Source organism: Polypterus senegalus, chromosome 12 (assembly GCF_016835505.1).
Source record: "Polypterus senegalus isolate Bchr_013 chromosome 12, ASM1683550v1, whole genome shotgun sequence".
Lineage (NCBI taxonomy): Eukaryota > Metazoa > Chordata > Cladistia > Polypteriformes > Polypteridae > Polypterus > Polypterus senegalus.
This window is the reverse complement of record NC_053165.1, coordinates 63,253,140-63,261,656: the sequence shown is the minus strand read 5'-3', so window position 1 is coordinate 63,261,656 and position 8,517 is coordinate 63,253,140. Positions and strand designations below refer to the sequence as shown.

At 38.9% G+C, this 8,517-nt stretch overlaps 1 long non-coding RNA gene across 1 annotated transcript; it reads left to right on the top strand.

The window, feature by feature from the left end:
- Positions 1 to 1,732: 1,732 nt before the first annotated feature.
- On the top strand, positions 1,733 to 2,552 carry LOC120540372. Its single transcript, XR_005635797.1, has 3 exons — positions 1,733 to 1,744; positions 1,860 to 2,027; positions 2,493 to 2,552. It is a non-coding gene; the product is annotated as an uncharacterized LOC120540372 (long non-coding RNA).
- Positions 2,553 to 8,517: the final 5,965 nt, after the last annotated feature.

Below are 8,517 nucleotides of genomic sequence, written 5' to 3'. Positions count from 1 at the left end.
GAAATTTACCAAAATTGTTGAGCTCTACATAGTGAACCACGTAGTTTGCTTTCTTTGTAATGATTTTGATTCATGGTATTCAGAACATTTTCACTGTTATGAGCTGTCAGCCACACCCACAGGCTTGTCTGTTCACCTGCTCTCTGATCTCAATGATACAGTCACCTTTTCTGCATACAGAATTGAAAGTTTGCTGCTGTTGACTCCAAAAAGATTCATACCACTCAAGCAAGATTAGGAACCTTAAATAGTAAGTAATTGCAACTTTTGTTTGGTCAGTTCTAATGTGGTCAGTGTATATTCTATATAACTGCATCATATTTTGTAATACAGAGTTATATTTGAGTTTTTTGGGTTTTTTTTTTTCAGTTATCTTAATCTTTAAAAGCTATACTTTGTCAGTTTTTGACCTTAACCTCACTAATGAAGGGGCTCATGATATTTATTTGGTAATGTACTCTATAAATACTATACAACACACAATAACCTGGCATTTGCCAATGTAGAGTTGATCAGATTCTTCTCACCAGCTCTTGCTCTGCCATATGCATCTTTGTTTCCTGACACTGTGCTCCTTGTCACATTATCTTTTTAGTGTTGGTATTTGTTAGTTTTTGATACTATAATGAAAAACTAATGCAGAACTGAGAGATATTCCATGGTGGATGATAATGTAAATTATACCATTTCTGGCTATACTGTACATAATAACTTGTGCCTTTTTAAAAACTACCAAATTCTCTTTCAATTATTATTTTATTTTTCTTTGATAAATTTATAGTACAATGGCAGCGAAGACTCACAAACGATGATTCTTGGATAGTTGAGAAAAACCATGCACGCAAATTAAAGCTCAGCTCACGGCCAGCCTCTGTTGATGCACTGATTAAGATTATAAAAGAACAAATGGAATTGGATCTTCAGTTCACCTTACAATATGAAGATCCAGACTTTGATGGAAGACTTACCTCCCTGGTTGACATCAAAGAATTGCCACAAAAATCAGTTTTGCATATAACATTTGAAGAAGATTTCAGTTCTTCTAGTTCTGTTGCATCTACTGAAATACTGTCAGATGTATCAAGCCCTGAACGTTTAACTAGATGGCCTTTGGATTTGTTTCCAGTTCCTACGTTTTCTTTTGATGTTGAGTTAAAACTTAGAGAAGGGAATGCAGAGTTTGAGAAGACTGGGAGACCTCTTAAACTGACAAGAGACCAAAAACATGATATTTTGGATAAGCTTGCATCTACTATCTATGGCTTCTCTGCTTACCCAAGTGGCAAACAGATTGCATTTGTAGCTGAAGCACTTGTCACAAAACATCCGTGTTTGAAAGAAGCAGGGTCTAACACTGGATGGAATGGCTGGAAGAACAGCCTGCTGTTTAAAATGGGCAATTACAGGAACAAGATGAGAAGGGCAGGATGCATTGAAGTCTCTATAAATGCTGGCAAAAGAAGCCAAAATAATCCTGACAATGAATCTCCACACTCTGGTATTAAAAGACCCAAGCGTGCAGAGGTTAACTTTCTGCCCAACTTTCCCAAGGGAGAAAATTCCACATCTCTTGAGTGCTTGAGGGAACAGATCATTGAAGAGCTAAAGAAGACTGAGAGAAATCTACCTCTGATTGGAAGGATGATGCAGACCACATTTGCCCTGAGACGACAGACCATCATCCAATTCAGCCCACCAGTGAAAGAAATTCTGGACCTCTGGCCTGCTCTGCATAGAGTCTGAGGTAAAATGGTTTATCTGCTGTTTCAATGATGCTCCAGTGCTTATATGCCCCATTCTGTGAAAATAATATTTATATTGAATTAATATGTACTGATGTTCTATTACTGTTTACATAGGTGTATGCAGAATTCCAGCGGATCACAAACCAGAACTTGCGCAACATATTCTATGCAGAGCTTGATCGTCACATCCCACGCTTGATGACCTTGTTTAGGCAGAAGGCATCCAAAACTGGAAAGATTGCAGATTCTTTGGCTGGCATTTTGAAAGTCCATGACGAACAGGTACTACACTGCCTATTTCAAAGTTACAGAAGTGAAATATGAGCTTTTTAATTAGCCAACTTGTATGTGTGTTATTAGTTGCTGTTGTGGAATGCTGTTCCAGTATGTATCTTATTTTGAGTAAAGTGCTAAATCATTGGCTACTTGTCTTTTTACAGAATATCACTACATGTGTATTTCATGGCCCACATAATGCTTAGGATGCTTCGGGGTTAGGCCATTGACCACACCTTTATTTGCTGCTGCTAAGAGGGTAATATTGTTTGGATCACAATGCAGGGCTTCATGTTTGGTTTAGTCACCATATTTTGGACACAGTTTGAATGAAAAACTAAGCCTAATTCTTATTTAGTTCAGTTTAGTTTATGTTATACTTTCACTTTAGACAGTCTTAGCTGGTGTTTAAATTCTGAACTTAATTTATACAATAAAATGTAATTCTGTCTACAATTCTGTTCTCCTTAGGAATTACATGATATACACACAAAACGTACAACTGTTCTCCATGCACTTCCTGTGTTTCTGAGAGGATTGGTCTGGATTTTTGAGGACATGCAAGGTTGGTTATAAACTTATATCACACATTTTAGATTTTAAACTTCCTGCTTGTGATGGTGTATTCTTTTAAGTTATTGATTGTGAAATAGCTGTGTTTCCATTTCTTTCAGGACATTGATGAGGCAGAGCTTGTGAATGCACCTATGGCCCTTATTACACTGAACAGGGACAACACCAGCAGTCCAGTTCACTACCAATCTGAAAATGTCTTGATTGTTATTGAAAGTGAAGTTGTAATTACTCTTCCCAGGTTTGTGGATGCCCTTGTGGTAATGTTCAGTCTCATATATCCTCCTGACTACCAGGAAAAAAAATATTGTCCAATCACATTTTTTTTTAAATTCTCTAATCTTTGTAGGGTAATTAGAATACTGAAAACATTTTTTTTCAAAAAAAAGTTTTTATTTTCCAGATATCATGTGTCCACAACAGTGGACATCGGAACGCCATACATGTGAAACTGAATCTTGATGGCAATCAGTTAGTGCCAAAGAAAATACAAAAAAGTCAACATAAGAATGAGTTTAACATCCATAACTGTCAATCATAACTTTTGTTTGTCTGTTTTATTTTGCTTTGTTGTGCTTATTTGGTATGATACTTCAAAAGCAATTCCCTTCTTGGAAACACAAAGGAATACTTTGCACTTCGTGCACATCACATATGTTTTGCTCTTGCAGCCAGATCTGCGACACCTTGATGCATGTGTTTCGTCCACCATCTCTGGAAGATGGATGGCGCCATAGTGTCTCAGAGCTGCATTTGGCTGCCGTTTCCACTTTTGGCGTGGGGAGTGTAGTCATCTTCGCTGTCACTTGCGATTCCTGCTTGAGCCCGGGTAATCAACTCCTCACCAAGGAGCAGTTTGAAGTCAAGGAACTTCAGTGGTTTCTTCCCCAGAAACTGGCAGTCACTCTTATACTGAAGCCACGAGTTGGTGATTGCCAAGTCAAAAAAGTGGAATACTGCACGCACTGTCCATTTCCGAGTGCAGAGGCCATCCTGTAGAAACTCAACATTCGGTCAACCAAGTCCACACCACCCATGTTGGTGTTGTTCTCAGCAATTGCCAGTGGCCTTGACACCTGGACAAACCTTTGTCTTTCTTGGACCATCTTCTGCGTGTGTCCTGAGGTTCAATGCCATAGGCAGAGGATGCCATGACAACTGGCTTGTTGTCCAACCACTTTATGACAGCAAGTTCAGGAGGGTTTCGTCTAACTACCATCTCTGATGTCCCTCTTCCTTTCTTTTTGAAGGGCTTATCCCTATGATCTTGCACTCCTTTGGAACCCTGTTATTCATGAGGGTTCCAGTTCCTGTCAGCCCTTTTGTCATCAGGGTGTCGAGGAGGTTGACGTTGTAAAGAACCTGTCAAAGAACAGGTGGGTTCCTTGGGGAACAGACTCTGCCAAATGAAGAACAGCTTGTTCTCCAATGCCTTTTCCTCCTGTATCTCTGAAAGTAGTCTTGCCTTGGTAGACTACAAAATCCAAGACCAGACCATTTGGTGCAGCCAAGACAAACACCTTCAGTCCAGTTGGGTATGGTTTGCCGGTACATACTGGCGCACTGGGCAGCGACCAGTAAATGGAACCATTTGCTCATCAATGCACAATTTTCCTGTTCTAGGCAGATTTAGACATCCTTGCCTTACTTTGGTCAAGAGGGCCTGATTCTCCACAAGAGATCACTTCTTTTTCATCGTCTGGAACATCAAGGTCGTTGGCGATCTTAATGGAATTTCTCAGCTTGTAAAACCGATTTCTGGTCATGGATTCAGAACAAAGTGGAGGAAATAACTACAAATGTCCACTACAGAGGACATTTTTAACATAAATACTACACTAAAATACAGTTAAAATTATTCAGACAATGTTTAAATGTGTTGTTAAAGACTTACATTAAATATGCCACCAACATTTCAAGCCAGAATTTGCTCAATAAAAGTACAATGCACTTACTTTTCCTCTTCCCATAAAATGTGCCTGCAGTGATGGACGCCATTTTCCTTAATGAAAAGAGAAAGGTACCAAAGCCCCACCCCTTCACATTTGGCATCATTGAAAAGCCCTAAATGTCCTCAGTAGATGGCAAAAGGAGTTAATTCAGTAGTATGCAGTGGGTTGGAGATATTCAGGTTTACATATGTCCTCCAGAGAGGACAAATTTGAACTACTGGTAGTCAGGAGGATATGCTCTGCATCTTAGTTATCCCAAAGGACTAACAAACACTTTTGAATTCTTTCAAAAGATTTTGCTTAGTTTGGAAGATGGCAAATTGTCACCCAGACTGCAGACTCTAAAGAATGATTTGATGATATATACCTAAAAACTGATCTGAGAAAGTGATGTCTAGCCTTAAAAGAATTGAATTGAAAAAGTGCACTTTTGGCACTTAGTTTGATATGTAATATACTGAGTCACAGTAGTTGTTAAATGTTGCCTGTTTCACTCCGTCTCACCACAAATGTTGAGTTTGAACCAGTGTACTGAGCTCACTTTTTTGTTCAACTTGGAAGAATTTAATATGTTCATAAACAATATGTGCATTTAATATGTAATATAATTCAAATAACATGCACTACTTCATGGCTGCCTGTAGTCTCATCCATTGTTGGTGTCATTTTAAAGTTTCTTAACTTGAAAAGACAATTTCAAATCTAATACTCTTAATGAGATGAGAGGAAGTCTAAGATGTACACATATTAAATTGTTCTTCAGTCTGAAAATTGTTAGAATCTGTAGCATATTGGCACAATTGGGAACACTAAAATCCTGTAATCCAGAACATTTGATCTGACACTGATGTAGAGGTAGCCATAAGAATTAGAAAGGGTTAAAATTTAAAGAAGGATATGTTATTTTATGTAACCTGTTGCACTATGTCTGTGTATGTTATGTATTTTTATAATAGCAATTTATTAATGTTGCAGTGAATGTTCAAATAAAACTTTTGAATAACAGTACATGCCTGAGTTTTATTTATTTAAAGGTGTAAGTACAACTAATACATTTTGTGTTTAGATAACTCGAAATAGGCAATGCTTTAATTAAAAATTTTTAAGTTACACTTTCTTAATTTGATCTGAGAATAACATTTTTAATTATTATTACGTATTACTAAAATATTTGAGTATAAATATGCAGTAATTTAATTTAACCCGAGTTAAATATTACAAGTCACTTACTCAAAAAAATAGGCTTGAAAAATTAACATTTTAAGTTAATTAACTTAATTTTTTTGTGGCAACTTATTGCCTCAATTTTTTTTTGTTTTGCTAACTTGTTCGGGTTTACAGTGTATAGGTAACAGGTGCCTGTTTTATTAAGTGAGGTTCACAGTTACTTCTTATACTGAGCAAATATCCTAGGGGCTATCTGTTAAAGAGAAAGAGAGGGTAAGGGGTTGGTGTAGTCAAACAGATTTCAGGTAGACCAGAGTCCGCTGCCCAGTCCTGACCCCTGCAGTTTTTCCCAGGGCTTTTTCAGATGTGCTTGTTACAGGGGCAAACAGCAACCTAGTCTCAAAATAATGGGCTTTGAGGGTACAATGTTTAAATACAATAAGCAAAACAAAAACCTAGCTGCCCACTGTGCCTAACTGAGAAGTTGGTTTAGCTAATCCACTTTCCTGTTTATTACATACAGCACTAATAATTCAATCTCTTTTTGCCAGCCTTTACTCAAGTTGCAACACTGAAGTATTTTCTGGGATGGATTACGTTATTGTACTTGACACAAAAGAGGTGTTAAACCTTTTTAATTTAATGCCGGTTCTGACAGCGGTGCTAGGATTGTTGAATTTAAACACAAATATTTTCTTTTAATAGAGAGGTCTCAAAAATGAATAGACATTCAATAGGTATTGAATTCCATGACCATACTAGAAGTTAATAAAATACAATATAATCTCAAAATCCAGTTCTTAGATCATTTGAAATTTATTGTTTTATATCATCTGATTAAAGCAAAACCATATAATAGGTCAGCCTTATTAAACACATTTGCTATATGACAAATATGTCTGTAGATTTTTAAGGTAAGAAATACAGAAGTTTGTAGGAAAGGTAGTTTTAATCAAAAATCATGGAGCTGGTGTGTGGCACTATGCCTTATGTTGATTAGCACATGCAAGTCGGAATTTCACTGTTCTGTGTTCATGTGACAGTAATATCTCTACCTATAATATTACTTATTAGCATTTTAAGTTAGAAGAATTGTCGTGTTATGATTTGACACAAACACGCTTATGGTTGTGACGATGTGGGTTCTGGCTCCACACTCCCTTTGCTATTGGAAGCACTCGAACCCAACACCGTCGATAATGTTGCCGAGTGAGCTAGTCAATGGAGGCAATAATTGAGCATCTTAGCAAGGGGAAGGTAAAAAGTGCAGAAGTGCTTTTATTAAAAACAGTCAACAAAAACAGTGTTCCATAAATAGTGCAGATCTTCAATAAAATAAATAATCCATTAAAAGAACACGTGGGGGTTAAAACTCAATAGAAAAACAATCCTTAAAATCGAGAGGTTAAAATGATCAGGAAGCTGTCTTTAAAAACAACAACAAATAAGCTTGGTGCTTCTTTTCTGTATGCGTCTCACCTGCTTATCCCGTACGGGCTTAGCAGCAGGCAAGACGCTCTCTGCAGCTGCCCTCCTACATCACACGCTCGAGACTGGAGACCTCCCGATCCCTGGCTTCGGTCTGGCACTCATCCCAGTCCCCGAGACTTGATTACCCTCAACGGCCAGGTCGCCCACGTTGGGGATTCCATCACCAAGTCTCCCGACTTCCGCTGCCTTTTCCATGGCCTCTCTGCGGCCCGTCGCTTTCACCTTGTCACTCCCGCTACCAGATCACTCAGCGGGAGCGACATCTACACAAACACCTGGGTGTCGGCCCAACACCCAGCTTCCTCGCAGCTGCCCACGAGCGCCGATCGCGCGCTCACCACACGCTCCGCGTGTCCGTCTCTCTCCTGCACCGCTTGCTTCCACGCTCCCTGTAACCTCCGTCCTCTCCTTTCCTTTCTCTCCAATCGATTCTCTCCCTCCCCAACCGACTTGCGCTTCTTTTAAAAAACGTGAGGGGCCATCACAGCTGCAGCATTAGCCACGGGAGCAATCACGAATGTGGGCAGTTCCTCACCTGTGCACACGGTGAGAAACGCCCACATCGACGACTGCCCCGCGGCTCGCTACAACAACAACCCCTCACGAAGCCGCCTCGGGTGCGGTGATTATTTATTTAAAATCAATGGCCTTTTCTCCACGAGCTGTGGACCCATAACACCACAATGGTATGCTCTCATTCTTTGATATCTTTCACCTTGCTGAGATTATTCTGGCTTGGTGGCTGGTGAAAGGCAGTTGTAAAACTAAAAGGTCTGACACAATAATATCCCTATAGACCTATATAAACATCAGCTTCTCTGTGTACACATTCTTAACTTCTGTTACATAGCAGTACTGGCATCCTCTAGATTGACCAATATTGATGATGACTAATATACGAAAGAATATTTTTAATCTAGTCACCATTATGTTTCTGACTTACTTTAATGTGGGACTCTTGTCTCTTGCATGCAATCCAGACTTGTTACAACTTCATCAACTGGTGCTCAAAGGAGGGAAAGTGTTCAGTTTTAAAAAGAATCTAGCAAAGGGTTTGTGATTACCGCAAAATCTCACATAATCATATGCTATTGCAAAAGAGGTTTTTGACTTAAATGTTTTTTATTCACTTACAACTTTTGTTTTATAACCTTTGCCTTATTTATGTTTTCTCCAATCAATTGCTTGTTTCAGAAACAATTGTGTTGAGTAACTAGCAGATTTATGCTGTAGCTAACACCATAGCAGGCCATGCTCCATCAGCAGCATCCCTAAGCTCCAGCCTTGATGAGCAGTGTCACAGAGCAGTAATT